Source organism: Sinohyriopsis cumingii, chromosome 15, assembly GCF_028554795.1.
Source record: "Sinohyriopsis cumingii isolate HCF-2022 chromosome 15, ASM2855479v2, whole genome shotgun sequence".
Classification (NCBI taxonomy): Eukaryota; Metazoa; Mollusca; class Bivalvia; order Unionida; family Unionidae; genus Sinohyriopsis; species Sinohyriopsis cumingii.
The window spans coordinates 108,734,623-108,760,641 of record NC_142975.1 but is presented as its reverse complement, the minus strand read 5'-3'; the positions used below and the strand labels follow the sequence as shown (position 1 = coordinate 108,760,641).

The 26,019-nt window shown below is 34.0% G+C and overlaps 1 protein-coding gene and 1 non-coding gene across 3 annotated transcripts in view; one reads left to right on the top strand and one right to left on the bottom strand.

Annotated features, from left to right (window-relative positions):
• Positions 1 to 25,236, bottom strand: part of LOC149782450 (lewis-type alpha-(1,3)-fucosyltransferase-like) — a 55,791-nt gene extending 30,555 nt beyond the window's left edge. For both annotated transcript variants that reach the window (XR_016414367.1, XM_089933871.1), the window contains exons 1-2: positions 24,785 to 25,236; positions 23,256 to 23,353 (exon numbers count right to left, since the gene is read on the bottom strand). The gene's annotated coding sequence lies outside the window, so the exon portion shown is untranslated. The remainder of the gene's footprint in view (positions 1 to 23,255; positions 23,354 to 24,784) is intronic.
• Trnap-cgg (transfer RNA proline (anticodon CGG)) lies at positions 9,391 to 9,467 on the top strand. The gene has a single exon. It is a non-coding gene; the product is annotated as a tRNA-Pro (tRNA).
• Positions 25,237 to 26,019: the final 783 nt, after the last annotated feature.

The following is a 26,019-nucleotide window of genomic DNA, read 5'->3' as shown; positions in this document are numbered from 1 at the left end:
TATATATATATATATGTATGTGTGTGTGTGTGTGTGTGTGTGTGTCACATACATTTTAAATAACATGGCATTTATGGTGTTGTTATAAAGCAATTTCATTTACCAATACTACTGGTATATCAAATTTTGATCCGCCCATGGCGCAATAATACATCCTCTCAACTGCAGGTTTATAGATCAATGGCGATTTTCCATTCATTAATCATAAATGATATATGAAGATAAGGATACAAAGCATTGATAGAGCCCGTTTTCTAAATTAATTATTAAATTTGAAAATGTCCAAACGACTCTCTCTCCCTCTCTCTCTCTCTCTCTCTGGACCATCGTAGTAAGATACGGGTGAGAATCCATGAAAATACGAGCGTTGGGGATTTTCGCTTGTGTCATACGACAATGTCTCTGGACCTATGACTGATGGTAAAGCTAAATCAAAAATAGAGACAGACAGACAGACAGACAGTCAGACAGACAGAGACAGCGAGAGAGAATTTTATGTTCGGTAGTAATGTTAATTAAAGCAGAATAATGACTTAGATCAACTGTAAATATGTTAAAATATTTTAATTACCTCTTGTTGGTTCGTCATTTCGATTAGTTTCTATACCACGCTAATTTCCATACGCCCGAAAGTGCATGTCTGAGCTTTCAGTGTACACGAAGCTAACCGTGTTTGTAGTGCTATACTTTCTTCATAAAAACCATCTTTCATTTTTTTTTAAAGTGTCTTATACTGGATTAATCAATGTGAATAAAAATAGAAACTCAAAAAGAAAACAATCAACCTATTAATTTGCAAATGTAATTGTGCACAACAAGAAGAGACATAGAGATACATTTTGTAGCAGACACACTGGCAGGGATGTGAGGAGTTTGCTCACTAGGTCAAAATACAGTTTCCTGGAGCGGAGCATATATTATCTCCGTTCAAAGGTCAAATATTTTTTATTTGTATGTGATATAAATAAATCAATGCGTAGCATGTACTCATAACAATGGTATACCACTCGTTGTATAAATGTTTCGTTAAAGGGAACTCGGCAATTCTCGTTTCATTTTAATGAAAAATGTATTCATCTCGTGCTATATTAATGATACAGCATATAACTAGATATATATTAGCCAAATTTGTGTTCTTGCTTTGCAAAAAACTATATTTATATCGAAATTTTGAAAGTATTTCTTGATTTAAATGCTTCCTTCATTTCGCATATATATATATATATATATATATATATATATATATATATATATATATATATAGCATTTGTTTCATGTTATCCGTTTCAAATATTTACAATGAATCCCTGTACAGGTATCTAAGTTAATAAACACTCTATATAAAGCTGATATAACGAAGATTATATTTCAGTTCATTTCTTCTGCATTGTAACAAAAACAATTTTACTTATTCAGTGCATGTAGAAGGATTTTACAAACTGGAAATTGCAACTATATCCTTTGCATTTATATAATATTATTTACCATAAATTCTCCTGTACATGGCATCTCGTGCTTCGTTAATATTATCATTACATGTCATATGCAGAATGAAACGGAATAAATAAATGAATGTACTGGGAACATGGGGTTGGTTTAATATAAATAATTTTTTACATTGGATTAATCAAGTTGTTATGTACAGATAGCGGAACCACTTTGCTTTTGAGGAAGCAGAAACGCAGCTGGTTCTTATTCTGAATGATGCCAAGGGACTGATGCTGTCCTGGCCAAACTCAATGATACCAAGGGACTGATGCTGTCCTGGCAAAAATAAATTTCACGAAATGCAGGGTAAGACTTTATTCTGTTCAATTGCCTAGTATTAAAACCATCTCTGAAAACCCAAGCTAAATACATTTGGTAATGAAACGATTTTGCTGTGTTTGAGTTCACTTGTTTATAAGATACTTGCATGTGCAGTTCAAAATTATTTGTCATTGCCCCTGACCCTGAACTCGACATCATTGACTGAAGATTACTCGAATTGTTTCTGACAATGTCAAGATATAAACAGAGGCTAAGTTTAATTCAATATAGTCTTGAAGTATATGTACTAATGGGGTTAAATACTAAAATTGCATTCATACTGAATTGTCGTATAATGTTTACAAGCTAAAACTGAAATCAGAGTGCCGATTACAAACGTCTTTGCGGAAAGGACGAAATCTGGTCCAGATAAAGGTGATCCAAATTTCATTGTGTATATTTACATCCCGTGTTCAAAAGGTCATTTAAAAAACAAAAAAGTATTTACTGTTTGGTCTGCTATTCAAAACTCCTATAAACGTTGTGGACATGTTGATAGTGGGATTTTCAACTGTTCAGTTATACCAGGATCATCGGGTATTCCAGCTAAGTAGTCTCAATATGTACATGTCTGATTTAGTGTCTATCATCAGTCAGTGATATCGCTGGGATTATATAAATTAATTTATCTAAGTTTAAAGAACCCGGATACAAAACATGTACAATGATGTCTGTCGTATGCTCATTCAGTCTATCTTTTCCTGCATGCAGTGCCAGATTATCCTAGTAGCAAACTTAGGATATCTGTCTAATAAGACGCCCATCCGGTCTTGACAAATTGGTTAGACTGACTCAGTTATAATATAATGGACGAAATACTGTCATTAGATAAACATCTTCAATAACATAACAACAACGTCTAGTTCTTTAGCATTATTATTGTTCAATTTTATGGTCATTACCCATGGTTACTAGTGCTGGGGAATTTCATAGGTGACCCAAATATTAAAGGATGACTATTGAATTACTGCGACATTAATAACCTTTTTCAAGACACAAGATTCCAAAATTCTGAATATAAGTTATTAACGTTTCGTTGTAAATGACAATTTATTATACGCTTGACTGGCTTTAAACATGGCCATGCACCACCTTATTTCTTGCCGTGGTATGCACAAAACCTTTTTAATGGTTAACGTTATTTGTTATTTTGCAATCACAAATACAAACCACTTAATCATGCAACACCTACATTAACATGCTCCCACATAAAAACCAATTACTGTATTGGTATATCCACATGATGAAATGGCCACAACCGTATCAGAAATCTCAAATACATTGGCCAAAACATTATCGAAGAACTCCTCGTAAAAGAAGTATTCTTAACCCTTCCATCCTTAACCCTTCCATTCCTTGAAGGAAGTTTTTTTCTAACTTTCCTAACATGCTGACGAATGCACGAGACATTTCACTTTGTGAGTAAAAAAATTTTGATCGACCGCTCCGATGGCCTAGTGGTTGGAGCGTCCGCCTCCGATGCGGGAGGTTGCGTGTTCGAATCCGGGCAAAGTCATATTAAAGACTTATAGAAATGGTACTAGCAGCTACCTCGCTTGGCGCTCAGCATTGACAGTTAGTGTTAGGACCGATCGGCCTTGTGTCAGGATAATGTGACTGGTGGGACATAATGCTACATGTCTGAGGAATGATGTCCCAGTCGTAGCGATATGACTAAAAAAAACTTTAAAATCCAAAACACACACACACACTTTGATCGAGTTCGTAACACTTCAGTAGGACCAGATGATATGTACTGAACACTTGTGAAACACATCCATGAAACAGGTCTAAATACATTTCTAAACTGTTTAAATAAATGTTGGGAAACTAGCGACTTTCAGCAGTCTTAACAAGAAGCAACAGTGACACCGTACTCAAACCTTGGAAGGAAAAATGACCCTTCCAACTATCGTCCCTTGTCATTCATAAGCCGTATTTTCAAAACTATAGAATGGATGGTAGTTGATAGACTAAAAATGTTTCTATATTCCCACAAAACTGCTATCGTTTAATGTGGATTCAGGCGCCAGAGAAGCATAAAAGACCTTTTTGCTACACTGGAAGCATATTGAGAGAAAGCTTTTAGAAATGGAGAACATATGGTAACCGTGTTTTCGACTTAGAGAAAGTTTATCACACAGGTGGAGGTTCAGCAGAAGAAACGACATCTGCAACCTAGGTCAAAGGGCAGCCTACCTAACTTCCTCTCCAACTTTTTGAAATATAAAAACTTTCGAGTTGAGGTAGGTAGCCCCTTGTCTGAAAGTTATTATTGGGAGATGGTGTACCTCAGAGCGGCATATTGTCCGTTACCATATTCAAGATCATATAAAAAGCACCTTCAAATGCCTTAATCCTGAAGTGACTGTTCGTTATATGATGACGACTTTTAATTTGTTATATATCAAGGAATATACATGCTATTAAGCATGACCTACCGATGAGAAATAACAGAGTTCAGCAATGGGCTGATTAAAATTGGTTCGCAATGTCAAGATCCAAAAATAACTTTATGAATTTCTGCGGATCGCCCACGATTCATGATTACCCAGAACTCTAGACTGACGGATGTCTTATTCATGCTGTAGAGTAGGGCGAATATTTATGATTTATCTTCGACCATAAACTAAAGTTTCTTGTACATGTTCGATACCTCAGGGGAAAATATAAAAATGACCAGGATTTAATACGAATCGTGACTAACAGATTCGGGAGCAGATCGGAAGGTCTTGCATCAGTTATACATGACTCGAAGGTGTACGGAGCTTTTATCATGGATAGGTGGGTTGAGAAATTCCATATCAGATGACCTCTATGTTCATGCAAATGAAAACTCACGTTAAATCACATGGTCAAAATGGCTATTCAGCAAGTTGCAAAGCTATGTTCTAATCCACCTAAACCCGCATATAATATAGTGTTTAGGCCCAAATACTAAACCGTATACGTTCCACGTTTTGCCATACAGATTCCAGTAAGAAACTGGATAAATCATGACTAGAAATATTACAAACTTGTGTATGCCCAAATCACTAACAGTGTTATCAAAACATCCCAAAATATGATTTGACCTTCGAGAATTCAAAATGTCGTTAAGAAACCAACACCTTTTTCAGAGTACATTCAGTGCAACCGGGGTCTCCTACGATAGCCATATTCTCCTGCATATATACGGTTTAAAAGTTTAATACAACGTTGCAGCTGCCATTGCAACACCATGTGAAACAATTTCGAGCCAGCTACTGGATAAAGACCCAATTTATACTACATAAATACAGTCAGAATTAAGATTTGAGCTATGTTGAAACCTCTTTGGAAACAATTGCATCATCTTGTTGCATTTCCTTTCCAAATTCAAACTCTTGGTGAATATTAAATCTGACAACAGGCTAATATCCAAGATATTGCAGAAAAACGATATTATAGAATATGGGAAAAGTCGTTTGTAGTATTGGCTACCTAGCCACATTGGCATAAAGGGTAAAGGAAATGGTATGTAAAACGGCCAAAGCCGTCTTGCGGTTAATAGTGCCATCTATTAACTCCAATTACTGTATAACTCAGCATGTTCGTCAAACTTAGCAAAGTATGTGGAATGAAAACTCCAAAATCAAAATCAAAAACATCAAACCCGTTACTGGATTGTAACAGCCATCGTATTGAACAAATCAGAGAGACGAGGTGGTATTGTGCATATCGCACACACATGCCTGACTCATGCATATCTCCTGAAGGGTGAGCCTCGACAAGAGTGAATACCATGCCATTGTCCATTTGACAGTGGAACACATCCTTGTCGAGTACTGTCGACCTCCACCTGCGAGACAGCAGTTTGGTGTCAACAGCATGAAGAAGCTGGACGAAGACGAACTGCCCAAAAATACCTTTGTATTTTTAAAGGACTGCGGTTTAAATGAAAAAAAAATTAATTATATGTTAGGCACTTATCGGTTATTTGATATACCATTTTACAGAATTAAAAAATTTTTCCGTTTTATATCTTATGTCGCTGTGCTTAATAATATATTTATTTCGAAGACTTTATTTTCCTAAATTTGTATGCAATTCAATTTTACATTTTCGAAGTTGCGTCTTTACTTGGGACTACATATCCACTTTTGTGCTTAAGTGACGTAAAACAATTCAAACTGTTTATCCTGATCGGTATACATAAGGGTTGTATACATGAAACAACAAGTGGAATACAACTTAAATATCCTCTCCGTTTCAGATTATGAAGTACAGGATTAATGGGGAGACAACTGACCTATGTAAGCGTAAATCTAAATTGAGATTTTGTAAAAACAGGATATGCACCAGACTTCAGGTTGAAAACTGCACTGTCTCAATGACTGTGTAAATAACACTGAGGGTTACAAATGTGTACTGTTTGCCTATCTCATCATATGTACGTGTCGATAGGCTGTCATTCTGCTTTTTGTACGCCAACGAAAACAAGTATCAGCCCTGGGTTGTGGTCGGGAATGGTTTGTAAATATGATGAGTCATTGTAGAATTTTCATACAGCTCCTAGGAGTGGGGATTAAGTTGTAGGCTATGAAATCTGTTTTGCAGCCGAGTTTTATATGCATTTTGTTGATGGCAATTATTTGGCAAAATTGTGTATGTGTTTGTGTACATGGATTCTACACACGCTTATGGATGGTGATAATAAAAAACTGACACACATATATGGATCACAAATATATTGGATGCATATTATTTTGTAAGAATGTCTAAAATCCATGACAAAATAAGTAATATCAAGGTCAGACAACAAGTTCACAGTCACAGAACATGAATGGTCAAGCATGATGTCTTGCCTGTTATAGCTTGTACCAATTATTTATAGGAAATAAAGCTCTCACACTGTGTACACTAGAGCTGGATACCACAAAAATGTGTAACCACGGTACTTTTAATATGTACCACGATTTACTGTAATTATATTAATGACCAACAATTATTTGTTTGTAGTAGGGGTCACACGCTAGTTAATTTAATTTTCATCTGACAATAGCTTGAAAAAAATATATTAATCTGATTGATAGCTAAAGAACACCATATTATATCCATCATAGTATTTGGAGAAAATACGAATTTCTTTAAGATAAAAGAAAAGAAAATAGTTCAGCTCAGAAAAAAATCACAACCCCCTCCTCCGAAAATAAATGGTCATTACCTTACAGACGAAGTTGCTATGTGTATGTTTGTGTTGATGTGGTGGCCCACAGTTTACTAGCTACACTATTGATATGAATAACAGGGGAACTTTTGAGTGAGATGACACCTTTAGGGTTTGCTATGCTCCATCAAAGGGACATATACCTGTAAGTGCAATTCACATATGGGAACATATCAGCTTTACTACTTTATAATAATATTCTTGTGGGGTGGTGGAGGTAACCTATTGTATTTTCGTCTGTTACTTGTCCTGCTATAAATTGCGTTATCTTATTTCAGATTAAAACATGGTCATTATAGTATCCAATAAGAGCTGATTTTGAACAATACAAAATAATATCAATATTTCATATATATTAATTAATAGATCAATACATGGAGCGAGGAAATTAATTAGGCCTAATTTGGTAATATAAAAGCAGTTGTCTTCAGTGTCATGACTGTCTGCTTGGTTTGACCAGCAGTGACATAAAGGCATAATCCTTTGACAACTGTATAAACAGTATGGTCATTCTAAGTCACGTGTACAGAATTCCTCGTTAGGTTAGCCAAATCAATGTTTCCGCGAAACTTTACGGAGAAATGGTGTGGTCGCATAATCCAGTTAACCCTCCATATTAATTACTAAAACTAGCTGGAATCTTTATAACAAAGAAAACAATTACATCTTCAGTCCAATACTAATCACAGATTCTTCATAAGAAAATGAATGAAATACGTCTACTTATATGCAAGAAATCAATCACGTGACCAAAGCTAAACAATGAGAGTATGGACACTGGAGAGTTAATCGAAATACTTCATAAAGTTCACCAGTGTCTCAAGAAATATTGATAAGGTTGTTGGAGGAATGTCCATCATCTTAAATAACAAAACCATTCACCTCAAGATTCATTTACATTGCACTCCACATGCAGTAACCATTGGTGAACAGTTACATAAAAAAATCAATTTTATTCAATACATCTCTTTCCAAGCACTCTCCTAAATAAATTTTGGCCATCTCATTGAACTGTTCTCAGCACCTTTTAATTTCCTTGACGACTTTAACGCGCCCTTTCTAAACGTTATCCGCAGAGAAAGGCTGTTCCCCTGGAAAGCATAATCTGAGTCACCCTAGTCACCATCTAAAGTAACGGCACAGCGAAATGATTCAATCCAACAATTAATTGACGACCTTTTGATCTGTTATTGATCAAAGAGTATACATTCTATTGAATGTTAACTGCAGATGAGGAAAAACATTTTGGAATGTGAATAAATATAAAAAAGCCATTGATTTAATATTAGTCGTGACAGTTTTATATCTTGGCGCTTTAAACTATGTAACAAGAAAAGGTAAAATCCAGCAATCGTTCAATTTTCCAAAATATAAATTTATTTCTCTAAAATATAAAATAAAGAGAAGTTAAAAAATTAAAAACAACATACAGTATGGTATTAATTCCAATAATATTTCCTAAATGTTCTATAAATTCCACAGAAATACGGAGAAAATCTATAAATATTTCGAATGAAGGTTCTTATGTGCTTACGTGCTAGCACCACTAAGAAACACTGTGCTACTATCCAAAAGTCTTTACTCTGAGGTAAATCCAATGAAAGTTGAATATTACGAATGGCCATGAATGTTTCACGTATTCCAACTAAATTAAATAAATATTCAAGTGCTTGAATGTTTTCACAATAATACAGCAATGTACTGTCTGTTTAAAACAACTGTTGTCCGCTCCGCAATTTCAACGTTCAAGAAATAAACAAATATAATTCCTTTCATAACTCATACAATAAAACTGAAGAATGAAACGCTGCGTATTTAATTCCTTATATAGCAACAAAATACGCATAAAACCAACAATTCTAATCGCTAGAGAAGATTCCAGGCATTTAAGTTATTCTTTATTGTGAAATATCTTTAACAGTCAACATTTCACTTTTATAACCGAGAGAACCAGCAACCAGGGCGGTGATGGTATCTTTAGAGTACAGACGTTCTCCTAGGATCGCGTGATATTGACATGACCTCCATTCAACTATTTCATGTCATTATTTGACCGAATTATTTATTGCGTGAACTTTTCAATAACCTGGATTTATGAATGGAGGAGGTACATACCTGTACTCTATCTAAATACAGACAATCTACATAATCAAAGAATTAAAAAATGACCTAAATAAAAATGATATGATACAATTTTTATATGACATAGACATCCGTAACAGCAAGCACTGACTGAGGAGCATATCGAATGATCTTGCACCAGTTAGACTGATAATTAAAATGGTTGTAATGTGACGGTGCCTTGATTGTGTACGGATCAACTTGCAAAGGACAAAGTTTGATACGGTCAACTTTGGCCCCAAACCAGATTCAGATGAAACCCATGCTGATAAGACCGCTCCGGTAGCCTAGTGGTTAGAGCGTCCGCCTCGGATGCGGGAGGTCCTGGGTTCGATCCCCGGCCGAGTCATACCAAATATTTACAAAAATGGTACTAACAGCTGCCTCACTTGGCGCTCAGCATTAAGAGGTTAGTGTTGGGACTGGTTGGCCTGGAGTCAGGATAATGTGACTGGGTGGGACATCATGCTACATCTCAGCGGCATGGCGCCCCAGTGCTAGATATCTCTATAAACTACCACACTGCAGACATGGTAGCGATATGACTGAAAAATTGTTAAAGCTACGTTAACAATCCAAATCTCTCTCTCTCTCTCTCTCTCTCTCTCTCTCTCTCTCTCTCACACACACACACACACACACACACACACACACACACACACACACATTCATGCTGATTAAAGAGTTCCTTCGCTCTTTGTCAATTATGTATTTAATTCTTATCCACGGTCCGCTCCGGTGCCCAAAATGACCTCAGATGTGGGAGGTCGCGGGTTCTAACCACGGAGTACCACACACACACACGCACACACATATATTATAAATATACATATACTCACACATATATATTTATATATATGTGTGTGTGTGTGCTTATGTGTGGGTGGGTGTACATGTGTGATATGCAACTTCTGTATTGAAACAATACGAATTTGTTCACTGTACTGTGTTAGTTGCATATCTGTCTGAATAACAGTTTTTCTTCACACGTAACAATGGAGTTATTTAGTGCGAGTGAAACATCCTCTCTCTCTCTCTCTTTCTCTCTCACACACACACACACACACACAGAGGGACAGACACACACACTATGCTAGAGAGGTGTTCCAAGAAGAAAGAAAATATATATTGCTAAAAGTGGTCAATAGGAAGAACATTTAGGTGCATCAGATTTAAATCTACCCGAATATATCACATTTTGTTACATCTGTCATGACTCAAGGATGTTCCAAAACAAAATACCTTCGATCGGTATGCCACTGAGAAAAAATACCCTTACCATTTTCCGACCTCACAGATACCAGTAAATTGTTCTGTCAAGGTAATGATCAAAGATATTTTTTCTAGTATATTCTCAAATCGTATAAGATGTTTTTGCGTAGTTCGTATTGAGCAGACAATACATGGAAAACATCTGGGTTCACATCTGGGTTCACATGCTCTAAAGGAAACTGACGAAGTTGCTAGTACCACTGGTAGTGCACGATATGAGAGTCAAGGCCAGACAAATGGCAGACAAAATTGATCAGTTACCCATTAGGAAAACCGATTAAAAAAAATCTTTTATCTCTTTTCTTGATTATGTATTTTCGGGAAAAGCGTATTAAAAAAATCTAGAGGTCCTACAGTGATGACAGTACCTATGCATAAAAATAAGATATTATTTAACGTACATTTGGACATTTTTGATATAGAATATATGTCAGGTTAGAAATTAGTGGTGCAAAATCAATATTACAAAGTGCTTGCATGTCAACGTTTACAAGTTCAAGAAATTATAGATATATAATTAGCAAAAGACTCAAAATGGAATCTAACTGTGTTGTTCGTGACTTGTAATTTGATTGTAAACATGCATTATTTATAGTTTAAGTGCGTTAATGCTGTTTCATGTAACTGGTGACTTATTTCATTCTTCAATCGATATTCAATTGGCAATTTCAATTAGTGATGTATAATACATTTCCTGACTGAATTGCAGTCTATATACGTTTATCCAGCACATGTACTTATAACAAGGTGCGCTTTTCGTCAATATCTTTCTGTGAATCAATTCCGTTTTGACGTACAAAATGCTAAACATTTTTCTTCAAGTACCCACTTATAGAGTGAACTTTTTTTTAACCTGCATTAAGTCGCATAATCTCCATCCTCGTAATTTTATCAATACATATTCAAAATGACTCCTGAATAGGAAAACATATAGGGACATTATGCATAATACTAAAACATATAGGGACAATATGCATAATACTAAAACATATAGGGAGAATATGCATAATACTAAAACATATAGGGACAATATGCATAATACTAAAACATATAGGGACAATATGCATAATACTATAACATATAGGGACAATATGCATGATACTATAACATATAGGGACAACATGGATAATACTAAAACATATAGGGACAATATGCATAATACTATAACATATAGGGACAATATGCATAATACTATAACATATAGGGACAATGTGCATAATATTAAAACATATAGGGACAATGTGCATAATACTAAAACATATAGGGACAATGTGCATAATACTAAAGCATATAGGGACAACATGGATAATACTAAAACATATAGGGACAATATACATACTCCTATAACATATAGGGACAATATGCATAATACTATAACATATAGGGACAATATGCATAATGCTATAACAGATAGGGACAATATGCATAATACTAAAACATATAGGGACAATATGCATGATACTGTAAGATATAGGGACAATATGCATAATACTATAACATATAGGGACAATATGCATAATACTAAAACATATAGGGACAATGTGCATAATACTAAAACATATAGGGACAATGTGCATAATACTAAAACATATAGGGACAACATGGATAATACTAAAACATATAGGGACAATATACATACTCCTATAACATATAGGGACAATATGCATAATACTAAAACATATAGGGACAATATACATACTCCTATAACATATAGGGACAATATGCATAATACTATAACAGATAGGGACAATATGCATAATACTAAAACATATAGGGACAATATGCATGATACTATAACATATAGGGACAATATGCATAATACTAAAACATATAGGGACAACATGGATAATACTAAAACATATAGGGACAATATACATACTCCTATAACATATAGGGACAATATGCATAATACTATAACATATAGGGACAATATGCATAATACTAAAGCATATAGGGACAATATGCATAATACTATAACATATAGGGACAATATGCATAATACTATAATACATAGGGACAATATGCATAATGCTAAAACATATAGGGACAATGTGCATGATACTATAACATATAGGGACAATATGCAAGATGCTATAACATACAGGGACAATATGCATGCTACTATGTACGTTTATCAATAAAGAAATACATATATAAGTGGTGACTAAAAATAAATTACTGGTGACTATATATGCTGTTTATATAAATCTGGGCAATACAATAATTACATATTGCTCATTTATTTTATTCTACCTAAGGTTTAATTATATAAACAAAATACACTACAAGAAACAACGTAAACGAATGTATGCCGTATTCCAAACTAAATGCAAAAGCGCATATTTTTCATTACACAACAACATTATTACTGCGCACATAACTCCGCCCAGATAAATTTGAACTCAGTCGCGCGCTCGACAGAACTTTCGAAAGAAAATGGCGTGTCTAGCTAAAATTGAAATTTGGAGTCATATTGTGAATGAATGTGCATTGCAACAACTTTTCCATTTGATCTGGAATGAATAGATTTTGGTATTTTTCTTGATTCTAGGAAATTTCGTGATTATAGACTGGATTTGTATGTGACAATTCCACATGAAATACATGGGATTGAAGAAGCTAGGGAGAAGCGTGTTGACATCTGCAAACGTGTTTCTGTTTCTGTCATTGAATGTTTGAAATCATAATGTGGGAAAAATATGACGTCTTTCAACTGCAATTATCAAAAAGACGCCATGGAATTTAATGCTTATTTCATTTTGAGTGCAGTAAGGAGGATGTAATTGCACTTATCATCAAAATTACAGTACAATTTCGAAATGTGTAATCCAGATTGAGAACCTATGACATGGCTCAATGTAATTCGGATTTGCAGAATTATGAAAGTACATTTTGAGGAAATTCAGGATGTAAAAATGTAATTATATTTTTTTGCCATTCTTATCACCAGCTAAAGAAGACAGTATATGACTTGTCACTTGTATGTTATTTGTAAGGACCTTATCTTGCGTCTGTTATATACTGTAGCTAGCCTAAATCCGAAACATTGTATCAACGCGGAATGTGCCAAAGCAGCTGGTATGTGGCAGTCCACGAAACATCTGTTTTAGTTCATTCAGAAACAAGTTTAAACAACCACAACGTAAAGCGCCTCTTACGCGAGTGTACATGATTTGTTTACAAATCAAAAGTGCTGGCGTCTGCGTCCATTGTTTGTTTACAATAGAAAGTAGTTCCTTTATGCACGTAAATGCCATATGTGTATTGGCGCGGTGGTTCAATATCGGGTAATACTGCACGATTCTGACAATGTAAAGTTAACGGGGAAAAAAAGAGCATGTGATAAGTGGTGATAATTAAGATTTTTCATCGCAATATGGAACTTAAATTATTACGGGTTACTATTTTTTTTATTAAGTGGATGTTTTTAGGTGGGTATCTTTACATTATTATTTTGTAGACGGTAAGTATACCTCTGCACCACGAAACCATTTACAAATATGCATCTTTATATGATCAATAAAACGTTATGGTACTCTGTAAAAGCCACTATGATTTGTTTGTTAAACATTTCTAATGCTCAGAAAACTATGTCAGATATTTGCTTGTTTGCAAATCAATATAAATACTCATTTTCAAAGTTTTTTTTCCTTACTGACCATTCCAGTTCTAAATATAGTGTTAGGTATATCTATATTATGCACATCATTTTCATAATAATGATTTCAGCTGGGGTAATTTAGATAATGTAATTTTTAATGCCAATATTCTAACATAGTGCTTTGAACTTTTAGACAGGAGTCAAGTATAGTGCGTAGTACGATTTCATTCATAAAATTCCAAGGTCTATATACTAGAACAGTTCACGCGATCCAGCAATGACATTGGTACCAGTAAAAAGGACAGAATGGCCTAGTTCCTGATTAGCTTGAACTGGAACAGGTGATTTTGTTTTGCTGCAATAAATATTTTGTAATACCATATGATTCATTCCAAAGTTTTGTATCCCAGTCTAGCTATTGCATGTTAGTTTACTTTGTATGTGAATTATCGTGCGGAATCAATTATTCTTGATATTACTACTGGTCATGGAAGAGATAGTGAGGAGATAGAATCATTTATTTAACATAATCATTCGTTGGAGTTGCAGTGCTTTGACATTCGTTTAAAAAAAATTTGAATAGATTAATAGATGTAGGGAACTGATGTAACATTCATTTAAAAACAATAGCTGTACGGATTTACCGAGAAACAGTTAAAGACCATTTGGATTTATAGTTATGTGGAATTAATGTGAAACATTCAAAGACATTTAGATCAATAGCTCTGTTGGATTTACCATGAATTCATTTAAAGACCATTTGGATTTATAGTTATGTGGAATTAATATGAAACATTGAAAGACATTTAGATCAATAGCTATGTTGGATTTACCATGAATTCATTAAAAGACCATTTGGATTTATAGTTATGTGGAATTAATGTGAAACATTCAAAGACATTTAGATTAATAGCTCTGTTGGATTTACCATGAATTCATTTAAAGACCATTTGGATTTATAGTTATGTGGAATTAATGTGAAACATTCAAAGACATTTAGATCAATAGCTCTGTTGGATTTACCATGAATTCATTTAAAGACCATTTGGATTTAAATCATGATTGTTCCTTTATAGTATTAGAACCTCAGTACATTACATCTATCATTCGGAATACCTTTGGAACGTATTCTGATTACTTGGAACTATTGGCATTGAATGAACTTTTATAACTTTTCATTTATAAAGAATACTTGTGTCTGATAAAGTAAAACTACAATTAATTTCATACTTTGCTCATCTTAGGACAGAATAATTATAATATCGAATTTACATACCTTTTTGTAAACTATTGCTGCGATAGAAGCGTCACTATTGCTATGTACTGTATTTTGTGTTTGAGAAAATGCAGCAGATCCGATATAACAATAATTTATAAGGACGAAAATTCAGTTTTTATATGTATTTCTTGCACTTGTTTTAAATAAATTTATTCTCTTCTAGGAACAGTCAATTACCAGTAACATGCAATTACAAATGCCAATTTTATGTCTAACATTAAACATCACATCACTCTTTTTTATCAGTAATCCTGGCATTATAATTTAACCATTTTTTTTTAAATGAGCAAAACAACATTCAATTTTCAGAGATTTCAGATTATCTAATAAGGAAAACTTCTTGAAAGTTTCATGTTGTGTCATGACTTTGGGGATAGTTTGATTTTGCAGTCAGCTGCATTTTTCACATTTTCAGCATTCTATTTCTAAGGCGCGGCCGGCGATGACGTCATCACACACGATAAATATGAAAAATGCAACGTATTTTTTAAAGAAAAAGGTATGTCTATGAAATCTACATAAAACACCTTTTGAAGCAAAGAAAATGAAATCTGGACATTTTCTGCGGCCATTAGAGAGGTATAGAGCCCCTAGTCATATTACCTGCAGATGGTTAACCACCGAATTCAATAAAATAGTATTACCTAGTTATAATTTTACTAACAATAAATTTGATTCCTAAGTAGCATTTTTACTAACTAATTTTAATTATGTATGTTAGGCAATTTTGTGCAAATGGGACAAGTTTGCATGTTTGTTTCAACTGACAAACTTTGTAATGAGTACAAATTTCAGAGTTAAGGAAAGTTAATGTTTGACTTATCATGATAAGATCACAAGTTTAGATTCTTAGTGAAAAACATTTGTATAAACTTCGGAATGTTCTACAATTTTTAAAACAACTTTATGGGTGCATGCCATCACAAAGTTGATTTATTGCTCAATGTCATCTGCTGTTCTGTTCTTTAATCTGCAAATAGCTGTACTTAATGTCTGACATGTTTATTACAAGACCTGCACTGCATTCCATACAGTCATCTAAACTGTGGTTCATTTATTTTCTAATATTGTAACCAGCATGGCTGCTATATTAATTTCCTACTAAAACACTGTCGTATGTCATCGTTGTGTTTTAGCACTTTAATCGCTCGTTGGTAATAAACATTTTTATCATATACATATTTATCGCTATATAGCACTAAAGTGCTGATGCGCCGTAAAATCTATCAATCGATCGATCGATCAATCAATCAATCAATCAGACTATAGAAACAAAAGAAATGATCGAAGACTTTGAATTTTTCAAATAAATATTGATTACCCATTCGCCCTTTTATTGGTAAAAAATACTTATTAACTTATTATTTAAGCACTGATATTTTATGGAAATTTATAATACAGGTAATAAAAACATGCATTTGCAGATCTTCGCTCTCTAAATAATGGAGTTTGTTACTATTATTTTCATTATTATTATTATTGACATTACAATTTTTTATATTTACCACATTGAAATGTACAAGAAATATGGTAATAATATCAAGTATAACGAAATGAAATTATTGGAAATTAAAAAGTAATCTGAATGTTTCTTTAAGGTGATCTGAATATGGGTAAAAAAATACTTTACGCAAATGTAGTGGTATGCTATTATGAAACTCAGTTTTGAATGTGCGTGCGTTGCCATCTTATGTTGCATTTTAATAACACTTCTTTTGTTTAAACATTTTTTTTTATTATTTATTTTTCATCTTAAATGCGTTTTTATCAGCTGGGGAATGACAAAATTTGAGACACTTCAGAAGTAAATATTAGAAAAAGCCCTGAATGCAAGAAATTCCAGCTTGTTTCATACTAAAAATCAGTAAGTCCTCCATCGAATCAGGAAACTAGCAGAGAAAAAAAGTCCAGAGAAATCATTAGAGAACACCACCGTTGATTTAAGGAATGTTCATATCCTGCTACGTCCTGATGAAATATATTGATCCCAAACTCTGAATATGTCGAATTATTTTCAAACATCAAACTGCAGACTATTTAGCCAGGGTATTGCATGATATCCCAAAAGAGGACTGAGATTTTTTTCATGCAGCTGGCCACTCACATAATTCTGTAGGGGTATATCATTTTAAAAACATAATCTGATAGCTCTGAAACAGAGACACAGGTTGTTTATAAACACAAATCGATTGTTGTTGGTTTTTTTAAAACCGGTTTTATATACCTTGCACAACTGTTATTTAAGACATACCTTTCAATTGTAACGTCTTTCAAATGTTACCTCAAAATAAACAGCCCAACGACAGCATGTTGCAATTGTGTTTCTTCCAGGCTGAAATTATTAAGTTTTACATCAGGACAGATGAATCATTACATAATTCTTCCCTGATGTGCATGTGTAATTAAATTTAGCACGACTGCAACATGTGGTCTTAGCATTATAACAGTACTATTCTGGGATATTGAACTGTTGCAATTAAAAACAGTTCAGCGTGGCTGCAACTTGGAAAGCGGAATTGTTGTGTTATTCTTAAATCAGTTCAGCATGACTGCAACATGCATTTTCGGCATGACAGGGATCCATGTTTAAAATGATCATAGGTGAGTGCTTATGATAGAAATGAAATGTGGCAATGCAGCACAAACACACAAATTGACCAGCATAATTACATTATGTACTGCACTTTCAATGCATGGTGCAGTTCTAGAAGGATATGCAATGCTGAAAGTGACAGCACGTCAATTTAAGCTGTTGTTATTTATTCATATCTTAGCGATATAGTTCCGAGCGATAAAGTCCTAGCGATAGAGTTCCGAGCCAATAACAATGACCATCTGAGGCATGCAATTTATTTATTGCTGTAATGATTTAGTCACTGAGTAATTCTAAGGAGTGAAACATGTCTTCTTTCAGTTTAAAAAAAAATAAATTAATCAGTGATTTTCAATAATGTCATGCAATTCATACCAGAAAATAAAGTAATTTGAGTACATATTAATGGACTAATGAGATTCATTTTCCTGGATCAATAATTTGATTTACTAATTAATGAATTCATCACATTAACTTTATGCATTAAGTAACATCTGTTTCAAGTAGACATGCAAAAGTGAGTCATTATTAAGTCAAAGTGTTTAGTAAAATCAATTAAATTAAATTACCAAGTAACTTCTTTTTTCAGCCTCTAGTAGATTGTCTTTTCCAACTAAAACACGTACATAATTTATGCTTGAAAAAAAGTAATTTGATTGATTAGTAATCGCTTAACGAAATTTATTTTACCGAATTAAGTAAGAAATCTTAAAGCAAGTAATAACAGGTAAAATTGAGTAATTAGTAAGTACATCCTAATAAAATAGTAAAATGTTTACTTAAATCTTTCACTAAGTATTTTTGCACGCAAAACTTTGAACTACTTTGAAACAGCTCAAAAGAAAACATCTTTTCGAATTCCCTTTCCTAATTGAAATGCTTGGGTTGTCTTAAATCGGACAAACCGAAGATATACCAGATATTAAAGAAATATGATGTTCTTATACAATATGGGAAATGTTGTATCTATTGTTGGATGCGTAGTCACATCAGCATAAAAGGCAATGAAAAGGCAAACAAAGAACCAAATCTAAATCTGCGCCTGTCTCTGAATGAAACATTCCGTATCTAAAATAATAACATTAAACCCATTTCTGGAGAGTGGTATCCGTTGTATAGAATAAACCACGCTGAAGAGGTGGTACTGTGTTAATCGCTTATCGGACTCAAACCTGACTCATGCATACATACTGAAGGGTGAACCTCGACCAAAGTGTATACCATGCCAGTGTCAACTGTCCGGGTGGATTCAAGTATCGGGCTCGGCCAATGTGAGTATATGAGAAAGTTTGTCAGTAGCTTCACGTGGGTCGGTGGTCCTTAAAGTGTTTCTACCGGGTTCTACCTCCACCGGTTATAATGTCTACCATCGTGTGCTGATAAATGGCCTTAAACCCACAACAACAAAAGAACACGATTTAAAATCAGTCCTTCTTCAGAAGACCTTGTCCATGCAAACAATCGAGTTGATCTGAAATACTTCACATCCTACAACAACTTTTCCAGACATACTGGCATGGTCGCTGGATATGTGTCCATATGATATTTAAATAACCAAACTCCTCATAGGCAAATTTAATCCCAGAGCTACTTTAAAAATCTTGAGCAGTTCGAGTGTGCATGTAAATAAAACTCTTAATCTTTGTTCAATACATTTTCCATCAAGAACTCAATGACGCAATCTGATTTCGACCATCCTATTGAACAGTTACCAATACCTTTTGTTCTTGTCCACAACTTGAACGGACACCATACACTTTGGAGATGTAAAGATCCTTGACTTTTTAATGATAAGCCTTGTACGTACCTTCATCCTGTATCATGATCTTACCCGTTCTTATATCTATCCATCTGCAATTCATCTGTTTTACTTGGAGTTTTCTCAGGAAGTTTGTGACGACCTGTGTTGTAGTGACCAAGTTCTAATATACTTAGGAGTCCAATATAATCCAAACCACAAAGGTGGAAATAGAATAGGCAGGTTAGTAAACATATCAATTCCTCTGTGCATAAACTTTGACAATTGATCGTTTTGACAACGTAATGGATCCCATACCCCAATTTACAAAATATACTCCAGGGGTTGCTTGGGATAAACTCTCAAATACTTCGATTATTAAAGGTGTCAGTTAGCCATGTTTCAATGATGCATACAAAGACCATTAAGAGTATGAGAAAGAGCCTTCAAAATTTCAATGCCAATCCAACAACTGAAACTCTGTTTAAATACAGTTTATAGGTCCGAAAATGCACGCACAAAAATAAAAGTAACTGTACTATGTATTGACGTAAATCCAACAAAATGGTCTCGATCGAATCAGAAAACTTGAAAACATTTTGAAACAAGAAAATCTCCCACAAGAGGATTATTCTAAAAATTCCCGTAATGCCGACAATCTTAAAGAAAAGGTTCATCTAAATTTAAAATCTGCTTCCGCCCACGAATGCAGCAAATTTTCCACTCCCAGAGATATCCATCACTCTTTTGAGGGAGACGATAATATCAACTATCAACGTCCGAAGCATTTACCTGATAAACTTCTCAATAAGTTACTAAATATTTTCAATAACACTTGGGAAACAATTGGCGACCTCCCGCAGTCTAGGCAGGAAGCAACAGCGACACCAGTACCTAAACCTGGAAAGGACCAAACTGAGCCTTCCAATTATAGTCCTATGTCACTAGAAGATGTATTTGCAAAATCATGCAACAGATGATAAAAGATGGACTGCATTTTATCTCGAGTCCAACAAACTAGCATGAAACTTTCAATGTGAATTCAGACGCCAGAGAAGCACAACAGACCATTCTTGTCGAAACTGAAGCTTTCATAAATAAAGAACTAATAGTCGCCAACTTTTCGACTTTGAGAAAGTTTAAGACATCTCACGAAAGTTCGGCGCAATCAATGGCATTTTTAGATAAGGTTTTATTATCCCTAATGTTGTGAAGAATGAAAATTTCAGAGTAAACGTAGGTAATTACCCATTATGTATGATGTCCTCAGATTATACTTGTAACTCATGGGATCACATTATCATAACTTTTTGTATAGGAATTCGTTCTCAATTAGAAACTTTAAACATCAATGTTGCAAATACTGCAAAATTCTGTTTCCCAAACTTACCATTTTTTATTATTAAAGTCCCCCCCACCACCACCACCACAACCCCCGCCATTTTATATTTGATATTTTTCTTTTATAAATGTCTTCATCAAGTCCACTCCTTTTCAGAGTACATACAGCAAAGAGAGAGTGCATGTCGTGGTCATGAGTCCCTGTTTACACATGGCCCGAAAACTGGAGGCAAGGTTGTTCGAGCCAATTATCAGATAACGCCTACAATTTTATCTCAGTAATTAGTCTAAACTCTAAAATCTTTGAATCAAATTGGAATCGCTCAACAAAAAAACCAAACCAAAAACAACAAAGGGGTAGGTAATGTAAAAGTCATTTTCAGCCCATAATCAGATAAAGATTAAACTTATATGGATAAAATATGAACCTCTCTGTCCCTTAAGTGTGTGTTTAATATTTAAGGACCACTTTCGTTACAGGAAATTGACAATTAGATTGCCTATGGATTTATGGATTATATATATATATATATATGTATATATACATATGTATCTCTCTCTCTCTCTCTCTCTCTCTCTCTCTCTCTCTCTCTCTCTATATATATATATATATATATATATATGCTAAAATGTTCCTATCAAGTACATTGCCAAGCATTATATAACCCAAATTGTGTATTTGCATGCAACGAACATAAAAGTCAAATGATAAAACTTAATAAAACTTAACACCTGTTATTTAAAGCCATTCGCGCATGTGTATGTATAGCGCTGGATTTTTCTCTTGTTCTTTCCAGAATCGCCACAGAAAAGGCAATTGATCTATTTTTTCATCATGTTTTGATAAACAATGTAGTGAATCCATTTTGTAGATTAAAAATAGCAACCGAATGTTGATACTGTGCAGAGAGAAGAATTAAAAATGTTCAGATCGTCATCGACAATAATTGTTTTGTTTAGTGTATGTTATTCATAATTCAAACAAAAATATTCTTTATTATGATGACTAATCATCAGATTTTATAAGAGAGAGAGAGAGAGAGAGAGAGAGAGAGAAAGACAGTATAATTACTATAAACTTTACATTATTGCTAGCTAAGGTTCCTATATTTTAACCTAATTTCACTTTGGCGGATCGATCAGAGGTACTTCAGTGCTTCTCCTAGTCATATTTATTGGATTTTGTCGGTTGCCTCCCGTTATATCTGATGGCAACCAACCAATAGCGAAGATGTAAATTATACAATGTATGAGGCAACCGTTCAACATATATAGTACGATTTTCTTATTTCACCCACCGCGGATATCAGTTTTGATACAGTCATTGTCACGACGATGAGTGAACAGACTATGGATTCTTGCTATATATCAAATGGATCTCCAAATTGACGGAGGGATAAAAACAAAATTTATAGACATACACACGCACACACAAACTGTTCAAAGACAAAGAGACTTTTTAAATGAGACTGTTTACTCAATGATAAGGATATTTTGTCCAGTGGTGATACCCGCAATTGAACAGTTCCTTTATAATTTGACTTTTTAAAAAATGGAGGAACTATGAAAGACCGTCTCGCCCGATTTTGACCATCCAGTAGCACATTTTCTTCTCGATAAGGCCATTCTTATTCTCTCTCTCTCTCTCTCTCTCTCTCTCTCTCACACACACACACACACACACACAGAGACACACGAATAGTCATAAGCAAATACATTTGCATTAATCACCATCAGGAAACAGAGGAATGGTAAACAATAATCAGGTAAATCATGGCACATGTATGTAACAAGTCGAATTTAAGAACCAACTGTTATCAGGTCTATTTATAGCTAAAATTTGGACAGATGACACCAAAAAAAAGCCATGAAGAAATAGAGCAAGATGAAGCAGTACGCTCCAAAGTACGCTCGACTTAAAGATTTACAATTTAATGGTGGTTGAATATCGTGACACGCACATTTCATATATATATATATATATATATATATATAGCTTGTTTGGGTACGATCAAGCATGTCATACAAATTCTTTGTTTTTCATATTATATTTTAAATTTGTCCAACAATGATGTCAGAACTGTCACGGTACTTCAATATTTTCCCTCTGCATGATTCGCATTATTATTTTATATTCTGAAGACCTTTGTCGGGGCTCAAGATTGTGAATTCGTACAAGGGTAGACCATAGTCTACAAAACGAATTAAAACAATACATATTATTTAAAATGATCATGGTGAGGAAACGATACAATGTATTATTATTTATATCATCATTTCATTATCTTTTGGACCACGTTAGTAAAGTAATACCATAAACTGCTTGTTGTTGTTATGGGTTGACTTCTTTCATGTGCCTCTTCTATATTAACTACTCTGATCCCATTATTCGTAATGTCCCAATACACCACCTGAAAAAGGCAAAAATATTACGAATGACAAATATATATGAGATAACTTCAACTAACAGGATCTGGTTTTAATCAAATGGCATGCAATGCATTATTAATGTAGGCAGGCAATCGTGTGAAGTCATAATGCATCGTTGATAATCACTCATGTGAATATATGTATGATTCAGTTCCATACAAACCTTCTCAGCATATGTCACATGTTTCTCGTCGTCCGAATAACCAACCTTTAATACTTTAACACCAATGCCAGAAATCTATGACAGCTACTGTGCCGCATTATACCAAGTCATTTCTTAACCGCAGGTCTTTTATTATTGAGAGAGGTAGTCTCGTTCATGTACAAAGGATAATAATTTAATACGGAAGTAGATTTTGGATACTGTAGTAGATGTCTGTTAAAATTTGTATGATAATGTACCTTCATCGCATGCATTACTAAAAGCCTTAATCAACGTTGAGAAGAAAAAAAGGAGCAATGCGTTGCTATTGGGCCGATCGCATATAGTACACACACATTTGATCCGCGTAGACATATACTTTACCCTGCCAGTGTCTACTGACACACTCTTTTCAGGTAATTTGAACTGTTGACGGTGCATCCCTGAGAATTTTTGAGAGACTGTACTTAAAAGATGTGGTCTATATATGTTTAGTATTTCTTAAAATCTATTTTACCTTTATATTTTATTTTATATACATTTTACAGAATATTAACATGTTTGTCTTTTGTCTTTTTTATTGTGGAACTTTGTTTACATTTCTTTGGAAGAGTTTTATTTCAAAACATTTACTGTGCAGTTCTTCAGTTTTGATTCCTTTAGACTTTATTTTGAGTTTGCACAATATATAAATTATTAATAAGGTGCTGTCAAAAGTTAATTCAGATTATGTATAATCTCGACGAAAAGTGTATACTTTGTAAGGATTACTTAACAGGCTTATGAAAGTTGTTGCAATGCCTTATCTGAGGGTCGAAATCTATAGCAACAAGTGTTTCCTTCCTTTATTTTTTTATTGGAGTTCTTGCATTTTTAATTTGTAATGCTGTAAGTATTTCTGTGTGATTTTACTTGGCTTTTGTTTGTGTTTTCTTATAAATTAAAATCAAATTATCTTTACAAACGTTAATAGTAGATTACCAGTCTAAATTATATTAATTAAGAATGTGCCTGTCGGCTTGACTGTAGCAGACGAGTACATATCATATAAAAGTATTGATAATTTTCACTGTGTGGAGAAAATAATTACCTCACAGTTTTGCCCCTAAAAACCTATAGCAACCCTAAAGGAATTATGCTTGTTCTTCAATGATTATGGGTAATGCAAAATGTAAATGCAACAGCGAGATGGTATGGGTGTGGAAAAAAATGTTCCAGTCATGGGAAATTAATAAACACAAATACTGAGGACAATCAAATTTAAACTTACCTCTCGATCATGGCCTTACGTTGTTGGTGCGTCTTTAGAACAACAGTCAGTCAGTCAGTCTACAATGACTGCGTGAAAAAGTTCCTTGAATCAGTTGGGAAAAGATATATCCAAGATGGTTGTTTGTAGCAACTGTACGCAACGGCATATAAACTAGGGAAGAACTCACTTCATCGATCAGCCAGTCATGTATATCGCTCGGAAAAGCAAAACCAAAGGACACGTATTTCTTCCGCAAAGAATGTAGTTCAACATGTTTTCGAAACATATGTATATACTAAATATGTCAGTTAATAATTCAAGCTGAGAAATATATTAAGTTAGAGTCACTTTTGAATGTCACTTTTTTAATGTATCAATACATAATGTTACGTACTCTTTGACATCGTATTTAGCAACATCATCTGTTTACTCGGTAGATTAAATTAATGAAATTCCAAATGGTTGCCGTCTCCACACATATTAGGATTTATCACTGAACAGGACGAGAATGCTCCGACTGCGGGTAATAGATCAAACCGTCGAAAGTTGCCTCCCTTTATAAGAGAAGATCTGTATAGTTGTGCTTGTTACCTTTGTGTGAAGAGAAAGTGAGTGTGTGAAACTATTGGGCATTAAATAGAAACGTATTTTAAAAAGATAATTCCCAAAGTGTTCAGAAATCCCTCTTAGAGATAAAGGGAATAAGCCAGCATATATGATGATTAAACACATTACTTTTGCTTGAAGAAATACATTTTTCAAAATGATTTATTTCCTCTTGAAGTGGAAGAATAGTCTACGTATTTTTTCTAGCAATAAGATATTTCAATATATTTACTCTACAATGAGAATTTTCCTTTACTTGGTACAGATCTTTGATCAATTCATTTTGAACCCGGCTTAAAAGTAAAAACATTATGTTGTGTTTCTTAATGCTGTGATTATAAAAAATGTTTAAATAATATTTAAAAAGCACATGATTACTATGAAAGAAAATTAGAATGCATGTAAGAATATTGTTCCAGTGAACTAGCTCGGACTCTGCTGCTGATTACCCTTAAGTCATGTCGTACGAAAACTTTTTCTTGACCATAGTTATATTCCTGCTAACCAAAATTTTATGGTCTTATTTCGACCGTAATAAAGCCCTGGATTTAATACGAACCTTAACCAGTACATATTGAGGAGCTGATCGGAAGATCTTTTTTGGGCTATACATGTCATCAATCAGGCTGTGTTGTCCTTTAAATTCT